The 13,591-nt window shown below is 43.4% G+C and overlaps 1 protein-coding gene across 7 annotated transcripts in view; it reads left to right on the top strand.

Moving 5' to 3' along the window:
• The window catches only part of TEAD1 (TEA domain transcription factor 1), a 256,121-nt gene that overhangs the window by 33,233 nt on the left and 209,297 nt on the right, over positions 1 to 13,591 (top strand). The window contains exon 1 of one of the 7 annotated variants that reach the window (XM_084893781.1): positions 11,915 to 11,990. The exons of the other annotated variants lie outside the window; for them this stretch is intronic. The gene's annotated coding sequence lies outside the window, so the exon portion shown is untranslated. Of the gene's footprint in view, positions 1 to 11,914; positions 11,991 to 13,591 lie in introns of those variants that run through there. 7 annotated transcript variants of the gene reach the window in all.

Raw genomic sequence — 13,591 nt, forward strand, 5'->3', positions numbered from 1 at the left:
GCATTTTCTCAACGTGCTGTACTCCTAGGAAAGCTTCTTATAGCAGAGGAGAAGACCTTTGGGTCTTGGCTCTGCCACCGGTGATGTGTGTGACCTCGCTGAGCCTGGATTCCTCTGTTTAGTCCCTGGGGATAATGGCCCCTAGCACACTGGCTTTCTCTACAGCTGCTTCCTCCAGGAAGTCTTTTTGCAATTTGCTCTTCCTTTACCAGATCGGGGTCTTCACTCCCTTTGGCCCATCATTGTCTTCATGCCACTTTCACCGTCCAGTGTGTTTAAGTCCAGAGTGTTTAACCATCCTTTGTAGGTGTCCTTTCTTCCTCCAAAACTGTAAGCTCTTTCAGGGTATGGGCTGAGGCGCATACAACTTTATATTCTCCATAGTGCTTCGCCTATCAGGCATTCAGAATATACCTGGGGAGGGGATGACTTTGGGGCCACTGGGATTCATTTGTTGCGTTCCTCAGAGAGCTGGGTGTGTAGTGCCTGGCGTGAGTTGACCTGCAAGAGCAGCCATTGTTTGCATGGGCTCTGGGTTCTTTCCTGTTATAGCTGGAGATCCCTCTCCTCCTTCTCAAACCCAGGCTCATGGGGTAGTGCAAATTTGCACAGCTATCCTCTAAGCAAATTGGCTAAAACTGCAAATCCCCTGGAAGCAGAGTGGCCCTGGACATGCTGTTAAAACAAAAAACAAAAAACGGCGTGGGTTTCATTTTAGAGAGTAGAAAGAGTTATGTTGGAAGAACTCGACTCCTGCCAACTCAGAGACACGTCCTATTATACTTATCTTCAATTACGGCTGAGTCGGCATTGTGGTTGGTTGGTTTTGGGAGCTCCCCTCCATGTACCTAGACGAGAGGAAGGCGATGTGTGTGTTGGACCAGCCTCCTGACAAGTTCAGGGAGAATGCATTTTGACCACTCAGTTTGGTATGTGGGATTTTGCTGAACAAGTCACTCTTCCCTGTTCTGAGACATTACAGATGTTTGAGGTGTCTGATACCACGTGACCCCCATTATATTAACTCCCAATGAGAAAGTCTTGGTCCTCTCTTCCAACCTCTTGGCCAGTCACTCCCACCTAGTATTCCCCAATTTCAACCACGCTCAACCATCTCTCTGCTTCTATGCCTTCTCCTTCCCCCTGTACTTACTTGGGATACACTCTTGCCATTGTGAGCTCTTCTTTTAAAGAGAAGAATGTCCATTATTTCATAGTAGCCTTCCCAGCTCCTACACAATACTGTAACTAAGCCTCCTTTCTTTCCCTCAGTCCCCCATACTGTAACTCAACGTTAGCATTAAATTATCCCTGCTTTGAGACACATGGTAAAGCAGATGATGATGTTGGAAATGTGAATAAGCCCACGGATGTTGTGTTAGCCATTGTGGCATTCATTTTCCTGACGGTCCCACCAACAACACATCAATGCACAGGCAGGAGGGAGCACCGTCAACGTCCCTGCGGGAGTCTGTCCACACTGGATGACAAATCACAGATGGTTTTAGAATGCAAAGTACAGTGGGTCCTGTGCCTGTCGATCTGTTGGCCTTTGAGGACAAGCTTATTAATCACATTGTCTTCTACATCTTGAGCTTACCTCATTCTCTCCCGCTGAGCGCCTGGAGGGGAGTAACTGTATCTCAGCCTTGTATTCTGCCTAGTACAGAGAAGCTCAGAGTGTGTGTGTGTACAAGTAAAAGTATTTGGAAGTGATGGTAATAGCTAACATTTCCAAGTGCTGTAACTTTTATTAACAGGAGTGAGTAATGGTTCGGATGATGGTTACTCATTTTTGGTATCTTTAAGGGCAGAACTCTCCAAAATAAAATATAATTAAGCATATGCTGATAAAAACATATGCCATGTGTGTGCCTAGCTCTCTAGCCTTGCAATGTAGACATCCAGTGGATATCTGTGGGATGACTGAATTAGTGAATGAGTGAGTGGGTGAATGAATGAAAAAGCTTCCACCCTCTGGGAGGGAGAGAAGGGGGAATGGACTAAACTTCTCCATTGCTCTTGAAACCTGGGCTTTTTGCTTGGCTTGAGGGCCCAGGCAGGAGCTGAGCTGACAGAAGAATCACATTTCTTCTTTCTTGTAATTTCCATTTTTGCGAACCAGCAAGTCTTCTGTATCTTCTCACATTTTCTTAGGCTCTGAGCATTTACCCCACATCTGTCAAACACAAGGCCCGCGGGCCAAATCCAGCCCGCCAGGCCTTGCAATGTGGCCCGCACCGCGCTGTCATCACTGCACTCCGCTGTCAGTTTATGACATTGTCAGTTTATGACTGTTCAGTAAACCATTCGGCCCGCGATTTAGGCTGGATTTTAGATTTTGGCCCCTTCTCTGATTGAGTTCGACACCCCTAATACCCTGTTCATCAGGATTTGAGAATTCTACCACCAAGTTTTAGCCTAACATGAAAAATGCTCTCATGACAAACCCAGACAACCAAAATGAGGAAACACAGAAACAACCCCCAAATGAAAGAACTAGTGAATTCTCCGGAAGAAGAGGTAAATGAATGGGAGATAAGAAATTTATCTGAAAAATGCTCTCATGGCTTCAAAGGCCATTCACCACACCATCCCCTGTGAATCTAGCTGGAACAATGCAGTCCTGAAAAGAACCCTGTGCTCACCCTGCTTAGGGAAGGCTCCAAGTCCTTGCAACCTATCTCCATAGAAATGTGGATGTTGTAAATGTCAGCATTTAGTTGGCATTTGTATATGTGTATTCAGGCGAACATGAGGAAGACCCATTGAAACACTGGACACATATAGAAGTGAAGAAAATTTTATCTCCTATTGTGAAGATGATGACAGTGAAAATTACCAAGACGTTGGTTTGTCTACCAGCTATTTCCAGAAGCTGTGTCTTGTATATAAAAAACCTGCTTATCGAACAGATAACCTTTGAAATGGTGCTATACATGTAACACACAATGTGTACATTATACTAAGATGTTTTACTCTTATGGGTTATCTGTGGTGATGTGGATAATAATTCTTAGTTTACTTTTTCATACTACAGGTTGTTGAACATTCAAGAAAAGGTTGAATTGTAAATATTTCATATGAGGTGGTAAACCACTTTCCTAAAAGCTGGCAAAGGAAACTCCCTTGCCTGAATCTCTCACAAATAGTCTGGTTGTCCTCACGTGTGTATGTTGCTGAAACTTTTCAAGTAAGTTGAATGGTCACCATTAGGCAATGTAGGCTTGTGTTCTCACCCGGCTTATTTACGAGGGCGGGTCGAGTGTGAGTGATGAAATTGAAACTTAGTTTGAACTTTAATGTGCGAAACAAAATAAATTTAACTCTTGAAATTTTGCGTAAATATCTGTCACAGCCTGATACTAAGTATCTGAGGATTTTTAGAGCTGACCTCATTGAACGTTGAATTATGTTCAAAGATACATCTTAACAGTGTTTTTCTCCAGAAATAAAAGCTTAAACTGACTGGTGAAACCACGCTTCAATTCTCTCTGAATTGAACATTTCCTAATAAGAAATGTTACCTACCGGTATCTTTACAATTTTCCTACTGTCCGACCTTCAGGTGTCTGGATTAGTTTTATCGAGTAGATTCCCCAGGCTGAAAGTAAAAGGTTAAATACTTGTAAGTAACATTTGCAACTGTGTATGAATCAGGACTTTTTGTATGTAGTAGTTAAAAGAGAAATGTTTAAATGCTTCACAGAGATTTAAAATTGTGTTCATGATGACAGTTTCGTTATACTTCAAGAAGATACTATAACTTAAATAATTAAGTTCTAATGGCACTTTTAATGTGTTTTATATATTGGGATTATAGATGAGGTTTCCTTGGATGAAGGCTGGTTTTCCTGTGTAAAGAGATTTCTAAAGCTGCAGTGGAGCTCCAGGCTGCAGCCTGCTGTTGTCAAACTGGGACTTGTCATTGCTCTCCTTTCCTTCTTGGTTCCTTCTGGGACTCTCAGGACTCTCTGGTGTGGCTGGATCAGAAGGCCCATGTCCTGAAGTTCGTGAACCCTCCAAACTTGAGTGGGAGGCTCAGCCTGGCAGACCCTCTCAGAAGACGGGAGGTCACTCTCCATGGTGGTCCTCTGTTCCGGAGAAGAGAGGGTATCAGCCCCATTTTGCATTGATGGGAAAACCAAGCTGAAATAAAGGGTGTGTGATTGGCCCAAGGTCATCTCTTGACCTTGAACCCAGCATTCTTTTCACCTTGTGATGTTATCTTTGTAGATCTCAGTTGCTGTGCTGAGGAGGAGAATTTTGTAAACCAAATTGTTGGCTAGTTGGAGAATTTCCAGATGACTTAAGTAAGGGAAAGAAATAACATTTGCAGCACTTTTTTTTTTCTTCTTTTAGCAGAAGCATAGAGCCAGCAGAAGACTTGTTTACTTGTGGTGCTGTACTTGTATGACTAGATGTTTGTTTCACTTGCTGTGGGGGAAAGTAGTTGATGTGTTCTTTTGAAAACCCTGCACCCGAGACCTAGGATCACCCTTGCACTCCTCACACTTCTTGCATTTGGTGGCTGGCCGGTTGCCTGCTTCTGTGTGTCAAAAACAAAAGCCCTCCACCAAGGACGTGATAGGGCTATCTGCAAGCCATTTTAAGGCACATGACCAGGCATAAGAATGGCACTTGAAGTAGCTTCACAAAGTCTGTGCACCAGAACTTAACCACTTCACTCCCAGGTGACCTGCTCAACCTTAGCTACCTTACTCATCATGTATTTGCAGTTCTACTCTGCTTACTTTATGCTTCTCATGGCATAAACAGCTGGAGAGGGCCATTTATGGCTCTAAAATAGAGAGATGGCATCTGCTGGAGAGAAGAGGTGATAGCTGATGATGTGGGAAGAAATAAACACGAGAGTAGTTACATTTAAAAAGTATATTAAATTGGGGTCCTTCAGCCCTCTTGCCCTGTTGTTTGGAGTGGTAAACACCGTTTTCTAGCACAGTGGGATGTTGGGTCACATAAAATGACTGTGATTCTTTAAGTAGCATCCTACTTCTGTCAAGTGAGCGCTGTTTAAAAAGACAGGGAAGAACTGTGGAAATAGCCTTTAGAAGTGAAACAAACATTTTGATGCTCATGGTGCTGATCAGTATTCATACTGAAAGAATATTAACAAAGAACAGTTTTTCCCTCAGGGTACTGGTAACATGAAATCTTATGCTACACTGATTAGTGGCAGTGAGTTTTATTTTTAAAGAACTTTCTTTTCTATTGCTAAAATATGTGCTCTTGGCCCTCGCTCTGATCTTGCGGTTTCCAAAGTCCCTTAGAGGACAAGGATGATGAGTGGGGATATACATCTCCGCTCCAGCAGCTGCTCCTCCACAGGGGTCTGTCTTGCAGAAGCTCCAGGCTCTCTGGATGTTGACAAGGGTCCTATGTGTGTCCTCTCTGCTTTGTGCTCTGAGTCCAGTGCTACGGATCTCCCTGTGGAATAGTTGTCTTCACCTGAGGCCTCTGTAATTATTTGTCCTCTAGTGCAGCCCAGAGTTGACCCCACTTAGGTTCTTGAACCCTGGACAAGTGTAATAAAACTCTGCTGGTTTTCCTTGAAGAGGTGGAATTGGTGAGGTGAGTATGGATGAGTTCCAAGGGCAGTTTTGTGAGTCAGAGACTTTATCTTGCTGAAGGTGTTAACTCCTTTGATCCAAAACATCCTTGATTGAGTTGAGGGTAGAGGGCAAATTTTACACACTACTGGCAGGAGTCTAAATTATATAGCTTTTCTGGAGAGCCTTTTTAAAAAATATAGTTTTTATTGATTTCAGAGAGGAATGGAGAGGGTGAGAGAGATAGAAATATCAATGATGAGAGAGAATCACGGATTGGCTGCCTCCTGCATATCCCCTACTGGGGATTGAGCCTGTAACCTGGGCATGTGCCCTTTACTGGAAGGGCACATAGGACCCTTCAGTCCACAGGTTGATGCTCTATCCTTTGAGCCAAACCAGCTAGGGCTGGAGGGCCTTTTGACAGTAGGGATTTGAAATGTTCAATGTGTGTACTCTGTGACCTGGAGGCTCTACTTCATGTAATTCATCCTACAAGAATAGTATAAATATGTATAAGGATGTTCCTCACCTTATTCTTTAGTATAGTGACAAATGGGGACTTTAAAACAGTCATCAATAAAGGAATAGTTAAATAAACTCTAGTAAGACCTTACAGTGAATGTTATATAAACCAGCTGTTGCCAATCCGTGGTCTGCAGACCACTGGTGGTCCGTGAGGTCCGAAAGGTTGGTGACCGCTGATATAAACAATTGTTCAAAATGATGAGGTCAACTTCTGTTTTGTTATAGAAAGGTAGCAAAGAAATTACGTGAGAAAGTTAGATTATAGATCAGAATGTATAGTATGATTCTATTTTCAATCTACATGTATGTAGAATGAGTATGATAATTTTATGTGCATTAATTTTGAGGGGAGAATATACATGAAATTCTAATAGAGATTGTTTATTTAGGATTATGTAAGGACTCTCTACCTCATACATTTCTGTATTGCTTGAACTGTTTATAAAGAGGTGACCATAAAGATTAGATAATTAATTTTTAGAAAGCCAACCAGTAGAGATAGATGGTCAGGCCATGTCTGAGTGGAAGGAAGAAATAAGTAGTAGCATGTGGAGGATTAGTGATCATAAACAAGAAATCCTGAGTAGAACAGAAGTTGGAAGAGATTGGCCTCATTATGAAGTAATATTTGTTCATTTGATCTACATTTGTCTAAAGCCACTTCACTAGTTGCCAGTGGACCTGCTCCCTTCTCCCCCCCAGATTAAACCCTGGGCTTTTGCAGCTCAGCTTCTCTAGACCCTCTGGGATACTGCCTACCATGAACCTCTCAGGAACCAACTAGACCCTTCGCTCAAGGGTCTTGGCTGGTAGGGCTGAGGTCTAAAGACTAGGCCAGCCCACTTTAGTCCTTTAGTGTCCTTCCCCCATGTCTGGATGTGTGTACGTGTGATGCAGATTCCCATCTCCCCTTTATCTTCTCAGGTTTTACTGAGAATGACTACAAGGAAACCGATAAAGAAGTAAAAGTAACAAAGGTAAAGTAACATAGATAGTAACAAATTAACAGTGACAATGAGCAAATATGGGGCCCCTCACAAGGTTCTGCTCCTCCTACAAAGTCCTTGTCTCTGATTGCTGCATCAGGTTCCCTAATCTCATCTATCATTCTCCAGGGCTGAACATGCCAAGCCTGCCTCTCCTCCAGCTCCCCTTCACCAGGTTCCTTCTACTTCTTTTTCCATCAGGGTCCCCAAGCCCAGAGCTAGGGCTACACGTGTAATTAAGGTACTCTGGGCTAAAAGAGGAGAGTCCATTTTCAGGTCCACTTGGGCAGTTGGCATCTTTTGAGGGACATTGTGTAATAGCCCTATATAGGTTCAGTCTTCTTAAATAATTTCTTCATTCAATTTCTCTTAAAAATCTTCCACTTCCTACTCACCTATTTGCTAATTCATTTTTTCTTTCACTGGCCCATTTATCCATCCATCCATCCATCCATCCAATAACATGAGCTCCTTATTGGACCAAATCACTGTTTTTACCCCTTAGATATAAAAACGTCAAGTGTGCTCAGTTCTCGTCCTACCATTTGCCTCTGGACTCTTTCATTGCTGACATGGCTTTCTCCTGCGAGGCCTGGTCACTTTTTCAGTTGATGCTTACGTGTGGTTGACTCTCATCCCAGCTTACTACTTAGTTGCATTGTGGCCTTGGGCAAGTTACCTGAACTCTGTGTCACTGTCCTCATGTGGTAAAATGGGAATAATAATATACTTACTTCAAAGGTTGTTTTGAAGATGAAATTAAATAATACATGTGAAGTACTAGGCACATTGATTAGACTATATTAAGTGCTAAAATGTTCCTACTACCACCACCATTACATTAACGTTTCTGTCCCTGGGAAATATATTAATCTGTGGGAGGTACTAGGAAAAAAATTATAATGAGAATTTTATCTAGATGGGAATAAGTTAAATCCAGTATTGTTGGGGTTGATTATCAAACATCGGAGGGCAATTGTGAATTGACAACAATCAAGGGGTACCATCTGGGAAGACAGTAATGGGAGTGAGGGGGGTGCAGGGAGGAAGTGAGTCTTAAGTTGTACTGGGTCTGAATTGACAAGGAAAACCATTTAGCTTGAAACTAAACTAAATTGGAAAAGTCTTTGGCCTTCTGTCTAGTTGGAGGGTTCTCAAGTTGGGGGCCAGATACGGCAGGTCTTCGAGTGATATCATTTTATAACATCGATGAGAAAAAAAAAATTGACTCCCATTGGGGGCCACTGTCTGTGTGGAGTTGACATGTTCTCCCCATGTCAGCATGGGTTTTCTCTGGGTACCTCAGCCTCTTCCCACATCCCAAAGATGTGCATGCCAGATACATTGATGTGTGAAGGGGAGGATGGGATGGTTACATTCCTCTCACTTGCTCCTGGGGATGCTGTTTCTGGACGCTGCAATAGACAGGCCCCCACACTGGGGAGCCCAGGGAGCCCATGGTGAGTGTGAGCAGGGCTCCTAGAGACAGGACCTGCCATGCAGGGTCTTTGCTGGAAGGGCTGGGCTCAAGGAGTCTGCATAGTTTGGATTCTGTGTAGGGTTGTCAGGTAAAATACAGGATGCCCAGTAAAATTTGAATATCAGAAAAATAACCAAGTTTTTTTTTTTTTTTTTTTTTTTTAGTATAAGTCTACTCCCTGACTTGAATTTTAGAGAAGCAATATTTGGGACAAACATATTATAAAATTATTCCTTGTCTACATGACATTCGAATATAACTGGGCATCTTATATTTTTATTTACTAAATCGGTCAACCCCAGCTCTAGGGATTGTTGGATTAACTGAGGTGGCAAGGAAGATGGGAAAAAGGAGGGCACGGAAAATCCTAGATCATCTTTAAAAAATAAAATAAAATTGCCCTAGCTGGTGGTTAGAGCATCGGCCCATGGACTAAAGGTTATCAGGTTCGATTCCCGGTCAAGGGCACATACCTGGGTCACAGGTTCCATCCCTGGCCCCAGTTTTGGGGATCATTCTGGAGACAACCAATCCATGTGTCTCTCTTACATCAATGTCTGTGTCTCTCTCTCTCTCTCTCTCTCTCTCTCTCTCTCTCTCTCTCTGTCTCTCTTTCTCTCTCTCTCTCCCTCTCTCTTCCCCTCCTTTCCCCTGTCTTTAAAAATCAGTAGAAAAAATGTCCTCAGGTGAGGATTAACAACAACAGAAAATCTTGACAAAGGAATATTCTGCTCACTTCCTAGTTTGCCCTACCCACCCTCCTTCCTAAACTGAGACTTGCCACTAAGAAACTTCACAAAGGGGTCATAGCCTAGTGGCTTCCTGTCCAGCTCTGGCTTTGCCTGTCAGCTTCCCGCTGAGGAATGAAAGGAGCTTTAGCGAATGCTTTCTGCTCTGCCCTCATTTTCTGTTGCATTGGAGCCACAGGACAAGCAGAATCACTGGACTCCAATCCAGCCTCATTTTCTCTCAGAAAGGGCATGTGTTGCTGAATCCTAGACATGAACGATTGATCAGGAAAATGATCATTCGTATTTTCCTCTTGGACTTAATACTCTGTCAGTATCTTATTTCTAGCAGTGTGTTTTTTTGTTTGTTTGTTTGTTTTTTTTAATCCTCACCCAAGGATATGTTTTTGAGTTCTTTTAGAGAGAGAAGAAGGGAGAGAAACATCTATCAGTTGCTTCCCATACATCCCCAACTGGGGATGGAACCTCTACCTAGGTATGTGCCCTAACTGGGAATCAAACCCTCAACCTTTTGGAATACAGGATGATGCTCCATCCAATCAAGTCAGCCAGGCACTAGCAGCACTTAATACACACACACACACACACACACACACACACACACACACACACACACCCTACTGGGATCGGGCCCACATCCAGGCATATGCCCTTAACCAAAATTGAACCTGGGACTCTTCAGTCTGTGGGCCTATACTTTATCCACTGAGCCAAAGCAGCCAGGGCTAGCAGTGTTTTTAAGTCAGGGTCTGCAAACATTTTCTGGAAAAAGGTCAGAGAGTAGATATTTTTGCAGGTCAGGTGGTCTTGGTCACCTCTGCTGGTGTGAAAGCAGCCATAGACAACAGACAAGGTGCTAGTCAACAGGCATTGCTGTATTCCAATTAAGTTTTCTTTATGGACACTGAAATGTGCATGCTGTGTAATTTATATTTCTTTGATTATTTCCAACCATTTAAACTTGTAAAAGCCATTCTTAACTTGTAGGCCATACAAAAGCAGATGGCAGGCCAGGTTTGGCCTGGAAGCTAGTTTGTCCACCCCATTCGGAGTCAGCAGCAGAGAACACTAGAGCTTGGCTCTCAGTTCCCCATTTAGGCTGCATGGCTTCTTCCCCTGAGATTACAGCTTCTGCCACTACCAACTGAGCAACTGTGCTGGGATCTTAAGTATATGGGGTTTTTTGCTTGTTTTTGTTTGTTTGTTTTTTCCTTTCAGCTTCTTTCAGTACAGGTGCAAAACCACATCCCATAGGTTCTTATGTGAATCTGTATATCTCCCTTTGAGAATGAGCCATTAACAGTCAAAAGTGTGGCCACAGAGTATTACAATGAATGTAGTTTATACCGATCATAGGCTACAATATCTGGAGTTGTTTTAGCCTAATAAATAAGTAACCAGCGGAACTGAATGTGGGACAATTATATGTCTGTGTTACAATGCTGCCTTCTTCACATAGATGTGTGTGTGTGTGTGTGATTGTGTTTCTAAATGGCAAGATCAGATTAGGTTTGACTTTCTGTCACCAGATGGGCTCTAGCTGCACCTGAAACATGGGTGAGGAGGCAGGGCCTTTCATTCCTGTGGGTCCTGACTGATGGAGGTTTTGCGTTTTATGGATATAAGATCTGCTGGGCGAGGTGGACAATGGAATTACACTTCCCACAGAAATCACTCCTGGACTGAGAATCAGGTTTGCACGCATGCCCTGTAGCATTCCTTCTTGCCGCAGGAGATGGGTGGTTATTAGGTTATGTCAAAGTGGTGTTTGCCTTAATACACGATCCTCCTGCAGTAACCCAATAATGGAAGGTGGAAGGAGGGAGGGAAAGAAGGTGGTGACCTGCATGTTTCTGAAAGTTGGAAGCTTCTGGAAGCTAAGGGGCTTCCTGTGGTATCAACAGCGAGCAGTTGGGGTTCTGTTCCCCACTCCTCACCCCAATTCCATGGCATATTTGAATCTATTAACCTGGGACCTGATACAAGGCAGGATAGCCCTATGGTCGAAAGAACAGCATCTAGGCTCAGACTTCCTGGCTCCCAGCTCACGCTTCCAGCTCTTTGCTCTTGGACAAATTAGATACTTAACCTTGCTGTTTACTGAATTGGATAATAGAGTATTAACAGGAGTGTGTACCTTATAGGGCTGTTGTATGTTAAATGAGTTAATGAATATAAAGTGCTTAGAACCCTGCCTGACTCAAATGCACCTTTACTGTGGTAGAGGAGGAAGAACTGGTTTTCTTGTGAGGTAGGGTAAGTAAAGGAAGTTCTGATAGTAATAGCTCAAAATAAGCTCCTAACCTAAGGTGACCAGACGTCCCGCTTTTGGCGGACAGTCCCGATTTTTAACTAAAATGCCGCGGGACGCAGGACAAATTGTTAAAAATCGGAACATCTGGTCACCTTATCCTAACCCCATCCCGCCTCCCACTGTCTCTCAGACAGAAATGTGTGAACATCCCTGGGGAAGGTCACAGCTGATCTTCATGATTAGTGGTTCAAGGACAGTGCTTGGCCCAGGCATGACTTAAGGCTCACATGCTAGACCTGTCTTTGGCTGTGGGACGACCTTCATCAGGTTCCTCACCTCTCCGAACATGAAGTAGAAATGCCTCTCATCCCCCTTCCTATGTCTTGGGTGAATCAGAGGAGACAGTTAAAATGAAAGTGCTTTGTAAGTATGAACATTTTGATTTCATGAAAGAGTATTATTTCTGAACCCGATTCCTTCCTTTTCTTTAAATCACTCTCCTGTCTCATCCCTATAAGAGTCTCAAGTACAGTTCAAGACTAATCTATAGTCAGATGTGTTTTTTGTTTTTTTTTGCATTTGTTTTATAGTGATTCCTTTTTTTTTTTTTTAAAGTTTCATTAAATTTTAATAGCCTCCATCCTAATGTTACCTTAAGTATTTTCTTCTATCCTCATTTGGGCTGAGTTGTACAAACTCTACTTCCATGTGCTTTCCATATGTCATATTGCTTTGGTAGTGAAATTTCCACGAATCAGGGCAAGGCTCACTGTCCTGGACTCGGTCATCCTCGTCCCTTCTCAGGGCCTGTCCACAAGCAGCAGCCCCTGTTCCACCCAGGGAGAGTAAAACAAGAGCAGCTTGGGGAGATGAAGGTGCTTGTAAGGGGCATGGGGTCTGTGCCCAGGAGAGGAGGGACTGTGGTGGCATGCTATGGAGGATGTCCTTGTGTCACAGTGAGAAGTAAGGAAAGTTCCTCCGAATATCACTCAGGTTAATGTGGGTAAGGTGTAAGGTACTGTCCAGAGAGCTCCCTGAGAGGGAGATGCTGCTGCTGAGTCGGCCTTGTGCCTTGTTCCGAGCAGGCAGGAGCAAGTCCCTGGTCCTCCTGTGCACCCCTCAACCCCTTCTATGCTGTGCCACTTGCTAAATTCCAGATTAAGCACCTCTCCATCTCATCCCCTTCCACTTTTTTTGGTCAACAGTTTAGGATAGGGACAAGGATTGTTTTGCACTGAAAAGGACAGGCAGTGCTGAGATAAATCTTGGTGACCTTTTCATAATTTAATCTGGGAGAAGTCCTGGGTAGGTGGGCTGGGGGTAATGGGTTTAAACAGCGAAGAGCTTGACCAGCTGTACTGTCTTGAATGCTGAGCTCTGAGACTTGGAAATTGTGCTTTGGGAAGTAAATAGTGAGGACATAGCCACCCAATTGGGGGGGGGGGGGGGCGGAGATGTAGTGGGGAGGAGGAACATGCCAGATAGCAGTCTAGAATGAAAATTCAAAATTCAAATGCTTCCCACTCTGCAAGCCAGGGTGTGTCGGTGGCTAGACCAGTTTGTGGTTTCCCTAATCTGCAAACTTTGTAAGGCATGACTGGGTCTTTGCATCCCCAGAGCCTATTTTCTCCATAAATAATTACTGAAGTGATTTGAATTATAGATTTCTTAGCTTTTGACTGGAAAGGGTCTTTGAAATATAACGTCCTCCTTTTGCAGGGGCCCAGGCAGGCTAAGTGACCTTCCAAGTCTCAGCCAGTAATTGGCCTAGGTGGAGCTCCATCCCCTGCCTCTCCGCTCAGTGAGGGGTCTTTCTCATCATATCATGTTGCTCTTCTAATTAAATCGTGGATAATGTCTATGACATGCTTAATTTCTAATTAGATGACTTTATGGATCAATTTGCATTTAACGTTAAATCTAATGTGGAAATCATTAAAAAGTTAGATCCCTGGGGAGAGGAATAGGTACTTACTCCCTGCCTATTAAAAATAACAAGTGTGTGCCCTGTGTTAATACATGAA

Source organism: Pipistrellus hanaki (assembly GCF_964339955.1).
Source record: "Pipistrellus hanaki genome assembly, chromosome: 9".
Lineage (NCBI taxonomy): Eukaryota > Metazoa > Chordata > Mammalia > Chiroptera > Vespertilionidae > Pipistrellus > Pipistrellus hanaki.